This window comes from Embiotoca jacksoni, unplaced genomic scaffold, assembly GCF_022577435.1.
Source record: "Embiotoca jacksoni isolate LCO1_2020_lvr unplaced genomic scaffold, fEmbJac1.0.p SCAF_11, whole genome shotgun sequence".
NCBI lineage: Eukaryota > Metazoa > Chordata > Actinopteri > Embiotocidae > Embiotoca > Embiotoca jacksoni.
The window spans coordinates 2,333,560-2,346,449 of NW_027185241.1; the positions used below are offsets into that span (position 1 = coordinate 2,333,560).

Sequence of the window (12,890 nt, forward strand, 5' to 3'; positions counted from 1 at the left end):
ATGTTTGCTGCAGTTCCCGTTCACCAATTTATTACAAAATACTTATATGTACTAAATGTGTCACCTAAAATAATGAACTTCTCAGAAACAGAATTTAGACTAAAGTACATATACTTAAACTCTTCATTGGAATTAAAGTCATTGTGATCCATGATCAATTTGAACCACTATTTAAATTCATTGTGTACTAATTTTTCCACAAAACAATTGCAGATATTTTCAATTTATCTGTCAAACTTTTGGGTTTTATCTTGTAGGTGTTTGATTTATTGATTAATTGGCTTACTGATTGACAAAATTCATTAAACAGAAGCTCACCCAGTGGCCAACACTTATGAAAGGCAGCCTTGGTCTATCAGGCACATATAAACCATTAAAACTGACTGAAAGTAAACGGCACCAGAGACAAAGGGCCCTGCTGGAATCTAGCCTGCACTGCCCGGACTTCTCTCTGGTCTCGTTTGAAGTCGCTGGAGGGAGAGAGGGAGGGAGGAATGTTTTTTTGGGGGGGCGGGATCTTGTGACTCACCAGCAACTTCCTCAGTAGTAGGACAAAAGTAGCCGGCAAGCTGCATCCCTCTTCGCCGCGGAGGTTTGACTACAGTCAGAAGAAACCCCCCAAAAGTTTAGCAGCTGGCGGGCGACGGTGCTGATCCGACGTAGGAGCGATCTGTGATCTGATCCCGGTCCTGGTCTGCCGGCAGAGAGAGGGAGGTGGGTTCCCACTAACAAGTTGCAAAGGTGCCTCCAGACTTCAGACATTGCTCCTGGTAGGACTCAACTTTAATTTTACATACTTACCTCGACTTTTTTTTTTTTTTTTTTTTTTTTTTTTTTTTTTTTTAACGTTTGCAGTGTTAACCTAATAGAAAACAATTAATGCAGTTTTGAGTTAAGAAATGACTTGGAAAAGTGTTTTATTTAATGGGAAAGTACCTTGTTATTTAAATGCATCATAATGGCTCAGGTATTCAGCTGATCACATAATCAAAGAAATCACATTTATGAAAGCTGTCAACTTTAAATAACTTCAACTATGCATCTACAATGAATAAAGCATGGTGTGTCTTTAGGCAAAAGTTGACAAAAAACAATAATTTCCTTGAGGTTTTATTATTACTTTAATGATCACTATTAGTGGTTGAACTGGTAGTGCTACGTTTAGTTGCACATTAATCATGATCTGTAATGAGTTAACACCTTATCATATTTTTACATTTTTACATTACATTTCATTTAGCTGACGCTTTTATCCAAAGCGATTTACAATAAGTGCATTCAACCATGAGGGTACAAACCCAGAACAACAAGAATCAAGAAAGTACAATTTTCTTCAAAAAAGCCAAACTACAAAGTGCTATAAGTAAGTGCCATTTTAAGCGCTACTAAAGTGCTACCTATTCAAGGTATAGTCAGAAGAGGCGTGTTTTTAGTTTACTATATTTGCTTTTAATGCTTTAGCTGTCTAGTAATCATTATGAGTGTAAAGATTAAAGCAGGCATTATGATCATGTAATCATCCTGTAGTAAAACTTAACGCCTTAGTCAAACACTCTACTTGGGGATGAATCTGCAAAGTAAAACCCTGACACAAAGGAAGGGGTCTGAACATTTTCTGTCTGCGTTTTTCTGCTGTCTTTGTTTTTGACTTTTTCTTTTCTCTCTGTCACGGCAATCACAGTCTTTCTGTAATATAATGCACAAAGCAAAAAAACTAAACAAATAAACATCCCCTGAGGGAAGGAACAGACTGTATTAGCTTGTGTGACCCACTGAACTGTGTGGAGGAAGGATTAAGGAACAACTGTTGTGTCGCAGAAGCTCCCAACTGAGCAATGTGTGAAGGCCTCAGAGAGTAAAGTCCTTTGGGCTAAACTTGTCTTTTCTGCAAAAGGAAGTAGTGGGACTTGGCAGCGTGCGTCTGAGAAGGGTGTGTCTGGGTTTGTTTTGGGCATACATCATCACTTCACACCGCATAGTAGTAATGTCATCCCGGTGACGGCTGTTTGGTGTTTCACCTGTTGCGTCATGTGGGTGCAGCGGGCATTATTGGAAAGTGTTCGGGCTTGTTAAAGGGGAAAATTTTAAGAAGTTGGAGATACTATTTTTTAAAACCCATTCCTGCATTTCAGTACTGCCATGTTTTGTCTTGGCTGTAGTCGAGGACTTTCAGGGACGTGACACCTGACTCAGTATTTAGATGCACAAATAGACTAAAGATGAAAACTTTTAGCTTTTTGTGCAGTCTGATTATGAGGTATTTTGCTGAAAACAGCTCCCTGCTGCGGCTGGAAACGGAGTTGATGAGAGCGCAGTCTGGCTCACTGGATGTACAATGGGAGTATAAACCTTTCATTGGCCGACTATTTCATTCAATATTCCCCTCCCCTTCCACTATCTGCGTCTCCTAGTTTTAAAAATCCCCTTCACTACAGGAAACATCCGCAACAACCTCAAAGCTAGCAATTTAGACGCAGAGAATGACAAGTTTTGATGAAGATTTGGATCATTCAATACGGCAGCCCTGCTTGGTTCTTCTTGGCCTTGGTTTTTGGACTTAGCCGTTTTAATGCCAGGGCTCGCCTCCACACGTGCAAATGTTCCTCCAAAACAAGTTCCCCGCAACACTATTTTGCAAGGGCACTTGCATCATGGCCTCCCAAGACGATTGGAATTGGTTTGAAGAAATACAAACAAGCCCAAAACCCCTTTCCCCCCCCCTGTGTATCAGAATGATATATTGGTGCAGCCACAATATTTTCCAGAGCTGGCACATTACGATAAAATTAAGTTTGAGTATGCGATGTTGAGTGCAGAGAGACTCAACCAACATATTGACACTATGTGCTGGACCAAAACAATGAGATAAAATGTGCTGAAACACTCCGAAGCTGAAGGGACGTCTGTGGATGGGTGATATCTCTCTGCGGGCATCAGTATGAGCAACACCTTTTATGGGAAATGTAGTCACTTTATCCAAAAGTAAAATTAAATATTTCATTTTGTTTGCTTTAGAATGATTGTCTTGAAAATGTAATGATTAAAGTTAGCACACTCAGCGGTTTCTCAAACTCACTCTATGACTTAGCAATTGCTGAAATCTTGAATAATGTATAGTTAAACTTGAAGAGAACAAGTCGTCAAATGATGACAGCACAGTTCACCCCAGCACCTCTCTTCTGTCTGTTACTACAGAATTTACACTGTGAAGGGTTTTGTTCTGTGAGGAATCATGCTGTGCTCTCACCACTCTCTGGCTATTTTTACACAATCTCTTTGTCACAGTAAAAAGCAGCAATAATGCCCAGGCAGCCAAAAGCCAGTCATTCTGTCCCATTTAGCATCTGGGAAGTTTGCCTTGACAGAGCCCACAGGCTGTCTAATGTGTTTGTTTGCTTTTTTCCTCTTCCTCTCTCCCTCTCTCTGTTTCATTGACCATGGTCACATTCTTCAGAGGTCTCCGTGTTTTCCGAAGGTTAGCCCCGTGTGGTGGTTGGACCCTGGCCAGCTCTAAACTGCAGTGGGACTGCAGCTAAATGACTCGGGCTGGTTGTGGCTGGTTTTGTGTTGGCACCGTTTGAAACCGGGCCAACGATAATGATGGAGAAATCGGCAGTCAAGTGTTTGCAGGTGGTTTGGGAGCAGAATTTAGTACTTCTGTTTTGATGTTAGGCAGCTGTCTGTCCCTCTTTGGAGTTTCAGATCATTACGGCTTGGATTTTTCTGATTACTTTATGCCACAGCATCTCTGAGGCTAGATTCAATCAGCAGCATTTCACACTGGTCAGATTTGATAAGTTTGACTTTTACATGTTTTTTCACAGATTGTGAGACATATGTTGACAAATTGTTGAAAGTATCCGTGTATTTTTTGAGTTGTGTGTCCTTTTTGTGCTCTTTGGGTTCAGTTTTTGTTGTTGTTGTGACAGTTGAAACACCCCAGTACAGCTATCAGGGTGCATACCTTGTTTTCAGACTCTCATTCATGTCCTTCCAACCACAATTCAAAAAACGCAACCCGATCCAGCTTTTAACTGTTTCAACCTATTAAAAAGAATATCACATCTGTGTTACATGTGAGACCAAATATGGCAAATTGAAACCCTTTCTGCTTTCGTGTTAACAGAACCTGTCTGGCACCCAACTCTCATGTATCTCTGCGAACTGTATCAGTGAGGAAACACTCATATGCTTTTGACTACAAATGTTTTGAATATATGATTTAGATATCTACATATAAATGTTTATATTTCTGTTTGAGTTTGAACATGTGTCTTTCTCCTTGGTAGTCAGTTCCCTCCTCAGTAGGATGTGGGGGCACGTGGCTGGCAGCAGGAGTGTGTCTGCATTCCCTGAAAGGGGGGAAGTGACCTCAGGCTTCCTGTGTGGGGTTGGCCAGGTGCTGTGGTGTTATTGTGAGGGTCGCAGGACTTCCTCCATGGATGCTTTGTTGGTAAACGTCTGAAACTCGATCCCATGAGCCACGGCCCCTGTGGGAGGTAATGTGCTCCCCTCAAGATCCTGTCATCTTGCCTCACTCCCTTTTCATTCTCTGAGCTCTCTGCCACAATATTCTATCCATGTGAGTTTTAATGTAAAGAGAACATAAACTTTATATAGGCAGCGAAGGAGTGCGAAAAGTAACTGAGTCTGCTAATGGGGTAATTAAGTTCCTCTCGGGATACAATTACAGGTCTGTAACCAGCACTTACCTGCTACTCTCAAAAGAAATGCTGTTTTCAGAGGAAATACCAAATTGTAAGCAGAGAATTGCAGATGCCTCGTAACTACCCGCTTACTACTCTAATACAAATTAATAATATGCTAAGTAAGAATGGGTCTATGTTTTGGCTCACTCCATCTTTCACCTGGTCTACTCCTTTCTTCCCCCCATCTGTCTGTTATATTTATTACACATTGAATTAATGGAACCTGTTGCTACCTTATCAGGATTTCCTCCTCGCAGTCTCACATGAAACAGATGTTGTTTGGGTGCAGGAAACCTGTCGATTCACTGCTGCATCATCACGTTCAGTCTTGTGCTGAAGAAGCATGTGAGTCAGTTGTGACTCTCTCCCTGCACCCTTGCCGAAAGGGAGGAGGTTATGGGTCATCCAAGAGATACCAGTGTGCCAGGTATAAATTCACAAGGATTTGATGAAAGGAATGCTTTGTAAACATGCAATGGTTACTCATTTCTCCTAGATATAGCTGCATGTATTTCGCTGGAACTCCTATGCTGTGGGTGGACTGAATCTTTGCCAAAACGTGTGTAAATCTTTCTAGAATTGCATAATGTCACAGTTTGCTCAACACATCAGCACCCATGAAAGATGTTATCCTGGGAAAACGGAACATTTCTCCCAAGGGAATAACAGTTGCAAGTCACATCAAGCAGTCGGGAGAAGGGCGGACGGAGAATTTAAAGCCTGTGGACAAATTACAGTGGTTTTTATACAACTGCGAATGCAGTGTGTATTATAAATTCATATGACTAATGGGTATGTTGGGCTGTGGCTAAATCATAGGATAACCTATGGTTAATGGAGACACTTGAGGAGAAGAATGTGGAGTGAGGAGAATTTCTCCAGAACAGGAGGTAATAAGATGTTATTCCACCCTGATACGTCTCTGCTCAGAGAGACGACAACGTCAAGAGCCAAGGCTTACACTTCATACTGTAACACCACATATGATATCTGGGATAAGAGATCTCCCTCTGGATAATATCGCTATTGAGGGACTCTCTGGTCCACTGACCTGCAATTATCATGGCTTCTGTCACAAGTAGATCACTCTTAAATTGCTGTATGCTCTACTTATTGTAGACTTTGTGAAGAATTGAATACCCAAATGTTTGAGGCTGACTGACACCCCTACCCACTGTGGTGTCTCTGGCTTGTAATAAAACGTAGCTGCTGTGAGTACGTCTGCAATAATCTAATAGCTGCCATCAGCCTTCATTGAACTGACAAAGTGGTTTTGTTTCTGTGGAAGCAACGATGTCGTCATCCTTCCCTTTGGATGTTCTTCCACACTGCCTTAATTAGACAATAATTTGAGAGCCTTTGGCAAGCAGTCCTCACCGAGCAGTGCTACAGAGCAGGCATCAAGCAAGGCAACATTGCCCGAGGCTCAAAATGCCACCTTTCCAAACACTGCAACCCAGAGAGCGGGTTGTTAACGAAGTATTTCACCACAACAACATGCTACAGTACTCTGTTCTCATAGCAGATGTCTCGCAGAGGTAATTAAACCTTCGGGTCTGTGTTTGTGCACTGTTTGTTCCACCATGCCACTACTGTATCGCCACCTTTAACCCCCTGCTGCTCAGCGCAGTTGTGTCTTTATATGGCTCGTAACTCAGTTTGCTGCACTGCCAACTGCCTCGGTGTTGATTGCTTCCCAAATGCTTTACAGGGTTGTCTTCCACATCTGCAAAGAATGAGCCCCGACTGTGACATCACAACAGACGAAATGCAGTCATGAGAGTTTTGGGTGTTTGTCGAGGTGTTGGTATTTAGCATGTGCACATTTTTATTTGAACGTGCACACGTTCTCTTGTGTTGCACAACTGTCTCCCAGAAATGAACCGCAAGGACCCGACTTGTTGGACTGCATGAAAAGCTGTAACTTGTTCATAGGAGAAGTGTGTTATCTTGTCTCTGATAAATACAACACTGTTTATTTGGAGTGCAGCTGTGAGAGAGAGAGGGAGAGAGAGAGAGAGAGAGAAAGAGAGAGAGAGAGAGAGAGAGAGAGCAATCCCCTCTCTGAAAGTAAACACAGTAAAAATGCCTGCTCTGCATGATCGAACTAGCAAGTGATCAAGAATGTGACTCCTTACCCAGTACGTCTTGCACCATCTCTCTCCATCATCGTTCTTGTGCGCCTTTTGCTCGCACGTATTTACAGGAATACACACATGAACGCTTTGTCTCACTCTCTCACCTTCGTCTCTACGGTTCTGTGAAAGAGACAATAGTTTGTACAGAGGAGACAGGCTGAGACAAGCCAGGCTTGCTTCATACACCGAGGTGTGGATTTATGTAACTCACGAGATTGAACTCTATGTGCCAGTGGTGCCCTTTTCAAAATACATAGAATGCACTTGGCACTGCTTTGGCACTAATTTATAAAGCTGTCAAAGTTGCATTGGATAGGAGTCGGAAGTGAGCAGGATGTTTCTTGGCCTCCTTTGCCTCTCTGTCTTCTCTCACCTTCATGGGAAGCTGACCGGCCTTCATGCTGCGCCTTGGAGGAGCCTTAAATGGCAGAAAGTGTCCTCGGTGTAGCTATAAAAGGACGTCAGCTCCTCGATGAGAAGATGATGGTGATGTACGACGAGCGCGAGTAACAGAAAGCTAAGGAGGGATTTTGTGGCTTCTTCAGATGAGAGGATGAGATGCAGAGGAGCGGACCAAGCTCACTATTATTGCCTGCAGGCGCATCTGTCAGCAGGCTGTCACAGAAAGGTGTAATCGAAGACAAATCCAACTCCCGACTGTGTATAGTTTACTCTGTGTACCACCAGTCCATCTTAGAAAAGTTTCTGTTAATGCGCAGACATTTCAACAACTATTTACCCTTATTATAGCAAATGTACACAAAAGAAGGAACGTGTTGTGACTCCCCTGATGCTTCTGGCGTCATTTTTCATTCACCTTTCGTAATTAAAGTCCCTGAAAGTGGTTTAGTGAGATCATTCCAATGAAGTACAGCTTTGTTTGACAGTGTGTCCACAACCAGCAGATCGTATTGAGCTCGGGATGTGTGTGTAGTCATTGGACATAACTCTGTTTAGAGGGAGATAATTAACATTTAACACAGTTACTAAATCATTCACAGAGATCAAGCATTAGGGGATTCTGTTAGTGTTGTTTTACTCTCACTGGTATTTAATATAGTCACGTGGAGTTCAAATGCCCTCAAGATACAGAAATACAATCAGGACTGTTGCCAGAGCAATTTATCTTTTGGTCTTTTACAAAGCTTAAAAAGTCTGCACATGCAGGACTGAGCATACTTCATGTGTTACTTCTTTCTTTTCCCCATGTATTTCGAGTAGAGCTATACATTTAGGACACATGAGGGAAACCCATATGTGTCCCCAAAGTTACACGTAGAAACCTCTATTCTAGGGAAATTATGAATTCCTAAATTATAATAAATTCCAAAAACATTAAAGAATTTTGTCATATTTTGCATACATTTTCAGATATATATATTTTTTTTATTAAATACTTCATAAAGAAAATGCAGTCTCATAGTGTGACCATTTTCATCTTCAACTGCCACCACAGCTCAAAAAAGTTACCAATACACATATGCATAATGACAATGCACAATACTTAACACAATACCCTTTATTAAATATGAAAAGAACCTCAGGCTGTGGCCATATTGTGATTCTGTCTCTCTGCCCCAGATGAAAAAACATAGATGGACACACACAAGAGCTGCTGTTGCAGAGCTCGTGGTACAGCAAGACATACACAGATGGCAAAGTGAAGCAGAAGAATAGTGACTTGGTGTGCTTTTGTAGCAGTTTAATTTAATCTGACTGGGGAAAATTACAGATGTCTGGACCTCATTGTCGTCAGCCTTAAAGAAATATATTTCTGTGTCTGTAGAAATGCCTTTCCTCCTGCCAATCTAAACCTATTATCTTCTGGAACATCACTAAAGAAACAATAGACATTCGGCTGTTAAGAGTCCTCAGTCAGGTGTGGGTTTCACTTCTTGCAGATAACCATAGTGTGCTGTGTGTAGGGTTATCTGAGTTATCGCGTAGTTCTCTGCCGTTATACCTAGAAATAAAACTGTCTCTGTGATGATGGAGAAATTATGTGACAGATAGAGAACCCCATTACAACTGGCAGGTTGATCTACTGTGTATGTCTCAGGCAGTTAGCCAAACCACCTACACAGATGGCGCTCGGTCGTATTAGCAGCACCAAAGTGCAAATGTAGCACATCTTTGCCAACAATCTACATGCAGATGCTATATAAATGGACATACACTGTTAAATGCTGACCCAGTGAGCAGCACAAGCAGTACAAAGACGTGGCATGCTGCTGGTATGTCATCAAAAAATGATTCTCGATAGGTCAGAATATCTTTTCATTGTACAACATATTAGGGATAATGAGAGAATTAAAAATGTCATACATTTTAATGCCAAACATGAGCAAAACTAGGATGCAAGATGCTTGTAAACACCAGCGGGTCATACATTTTCCCAACCCTCTGATCGCCGCTCAGAACTGTACGTCCTGTTTACACCAATCCCCTCAAGAGTCTGGCAAACATCACTCAGTTGTTTTCTTCTTTAGTCCTCCTAAAGTCCACCATACGTTTGTAATTCTGTCAGTGCTTTAATGGGCCTAAACATTCCGCTTCAAACAGAACCACATCCAATGTTGGCAATGGAAATTAGATCAATGGGTAAAATGCGGGCCAGACGGTGAGCAAAGCACAGCAGAGGGCCAATGACACAAGCACCATGACTTAACAGTGGAAGCATTCAACCCCCCTTAAAAAAAAAAAACATCCCTCATCCCATCGCAAGCTTTCGCAACACTGGTGAGTGGAAACTGTTTAAGGTTTAATGATTGCTGATAAAGAATGGAGGTACATGAGGAGTCATGCACGATGATGATCGTTGGTCACACCGGGTCTTAAACTGTGTGCCATGTAGCCTTTACCCTTCATCTACTTGTACGACTGCATCCTGCTGGTCCAATCATCAGGGCGGAGCCATAAATCCTGTTAATTAACACCATGCGTGACACACATTTACACTTCACTTGATTGATGAAGAGGTCGTACAGCCCTGACGAGAACCTCGTGGCTTCGGCTATAGCTTCTCACTTTGTTTGTGTCTGTGCTGTGTTCAGCGCTGGTCCCAAATCCCTCTAAGGCAAGAATTCTCCATATAGGAAAGAGGAGCAGGATAAAAGCAGAACGAGGTCGGGTGAGAGTTGTGGTTAATAGATAGAAAGAGATAGACAGGTCTGCTCGGGAAGCAACATAATTCAGCCACGCTATCAGTGTTTACCAAAGCACCTGTTTTCACGCTGTTTCTCCATTTAACAACTGCAGCTGGCACTTTGCATTTTATCACTGATAATGAATTAGGTGGGGAAGATGAATAGTGTTTTGCATGGCTGCATGATAAAGAGATCCCAGTGTGTGACACAGCGAGATAAGGACCTGACGGATTGCAGCGCTCTTCTGGCAAAGTCAAGAAACTAGCTATAGGATTTCTGAACTTGTAGCTTTTCTCCACTTAAATGAACCTCAGATAAATCCAATGAAATCCATTGTCCATCAAAGTGAGTACTGCTTTTTGATACACGTTCTAATCAGTTTCAGGTGAGTACATGTTTACATCTACCACTGTCGCTCCACCGCTGCCTGGTTTTTCTGCTAAGATTGATTTAACATGACATGCTCACTGCTTGGTCGCTACGCAATTCAATTCTCCCACCTAAACTATGCTTGTGATTGTATGCAAAAGCTCAAAACACAAATGACAAGTAAGAACTAGTAAAGCACAAAGGCACAAGGTCTGAACCTATGCTGAATGGCGGGAGAGAAAAAGGAGAAGAGGGTAGGAAGGTGAGGGACTGGGGGACGTGAGGAGCCGAGGGTGGAGGCAGTCCTGGCTGCATGGCAGCATGATTTATGGACACCTTTGAAGTGAGCTCATTGCAGCCACTCGGTCTGCCTGCTGCATTTCAGAGCCCAGACATTCTCCTGGCAATATGGCAAGGGGGATAAATGACCTTTTAGGTCACAAACCTCCACCAGTGTACCGTTCACATAATACACTTCCTGATTTTATAGCAGTTCATCAGTGCGTGTTTGGTTTCCAACAAGCAAAAATGTGCTGCCAGGACATCCGATGGACATGTGACTCGCTCCTCCGTAACCCAACTGAAGGTCAAAGCAAACAGGGAGGCCGACAAAGAGGAAAAGGAGGTTGTCTCTGTCTGGATCGGGAAAATTGGGTCACGAGAGATATGTTCCTACACGGTTCTTTTTTGCATCAGTATGCAGAATTATCGAGGGAAATTTATTGTATCTCCAGTGGAGTCTGACTGGAAACGGATTTTTATCGTCCTTTGCAGTTTATTTCTCTTTCTCCGGTCGTCTCACCAGTGATGACATCACTGTTTGAATAAGTAGGGCGTCCATCTTTTGGTTTGCGAGTGAAGGGATGAGGACTGCAGAGGGTGATTTGGCAGTAGTCAGTTCATCAGAGTGGTTTGAATTCATAATCTTCTCAATGTGTTTGGATTACTATTACCAAGATCTTCCTACTTTGTTTGAAACTCATTTCCTAAATACATCAGATTGTTTGATCTTATCAGCAGAAAAGCCGGGGATCATGAATATGAGAGGTAATTACACTCAACAGGAAGTCCCCACAAAGAGACTTAAACAAACTGCGGGTGTGTGTATGCAGCTGCTCGCTGTGTGTGCTCTCCGTGCACAAGTCTCTCATTGTCCCCCAGTTTGGCTGTTTATTTTTTGTTTGATTCCTCTATCTACCCTCAGCTTTGTGTGTTCATGTGTGTGTGTGTGTGTGTGTGTGTGTGTGTGTGTGTGTGTGTGTGTGTGTGTGTGTGTGTGTGTGTGTGTGTGTGCATGCATAACACTGTAGGTGTGTGATTACTTGTGCGAGTGGCTGCAGGTGTGTCTGTGTCTCAGAGACTTTGTCCCAGTGCAGAGACTGTGTCGGTGTATGTAGACATAATACGCCTGTTCTTCATTGTGACCGCGTGTTTGCAAATGTGTGCGACCGTCTCTGAGAAGTCCCAGAGATGTCTCTGTTTGGGGTAACAGGAAGAAGCACAGTGTGTGTGCACACTGTCTTGGACTTCTCATTGTTATCAGCCCCATGCTGGTGAAAAGGGGTCATTGCCCAGTAGGAAATGAACCTGCATTTGGTTTTCAGGCCAAACTTCCAGAGTAAAGGAAGAAGACATTTATGTTTTTATGACAGGAAAATGGTGCACAGGGATTTTTCAGAGGTCAACCCACATTATCACGTCTATTTTTAGACCGTTGGTTTTATGCTGTCGGATTTTACAGTGTGCATTTAACTGCACTGTATTATTGAACTGTCAGATTTATTTTAGTTTGTCCTGCTTTTCTACATCTGCCTTACAGACTCTGCTGTTAGTCAGGAAGTCTAAAATCCCCATGAATGATCAAAGTTTTGGATGTATTCATATGAAATCTGAATTCCCTAATGGATTTCAATATTTTTTTATGGCATAACACATTAATTTTCACATTGCCACAGCATCCCCAATAAAACGCTGGGTTGTGCCCTCAGTCAGCGCTGTGCCGAGTGAAACGAGAGCTACACGTCACTGCCAGGACGTTTATGGTCCTGGGGATTGAGGGCACTGTTTACAGGTCGTCATGGAGATGTGTCTGAGAAGGGGGAAAAAATGGCTACATATACTGGAAATTACTTCCAAGATTTTCATCCCAGCCAATTCACATTTGGCAGGTCCACCTTAAATTTTTTAGGCCAACGTAATGCTTTTTTAAATATGAACCCGTCTACTCAGGGTCACAGAGTCAAAGAGGGAGAGAGGTGAGTATTTTGGTCTGCTGCGGTCGAGGAAGATAATTTATGCAGCTGTTGTGAAGGATGTAGATTGTTTCTTACCGCTTATAATGGATAATACCCGTGATAGCCCCCTGCACACTGATTGGAAACAACCACCTGCTTATAACAACATGCTGAATATTCATGTCCGGGGATGTTGGGATGCAAGTTAAAAAGATTTTTTAAAAAACCTTGTTGTCCGGGCATTAACCTCAGGGTCAGGTGCCATCGCTGCAGCCACGAGCCGCGAGTCTGAAT

General features: G+C 42.5%; 1 protein-coding gene across 2 annotated transcripts in view; it reads left to right on the forward strand.

The window, feature by feature from the left end:
* The first annotated feature begins 597 nt into the window (after positions 1 to 597).
* fhl3a (four and a half LIM domains 3a) overlaps positions 598 to 12,890 on the forward strand; it is a 28,575-nt gene continuing 16,282 nt past the window's right edge. Inside the window, exon 1 of one of the 2 annotated variants that reach the window (XM_069141908.1) lies at positions 598 to 770. The gene's annotated coding sequence lies outside the window, so the exon portion shown is untranslated. The remainder of the gene's footprint in view (positions 771 to 12,890) is intronic. The other variant, XM_069141918.1, reaches the window with a different exon arrangement.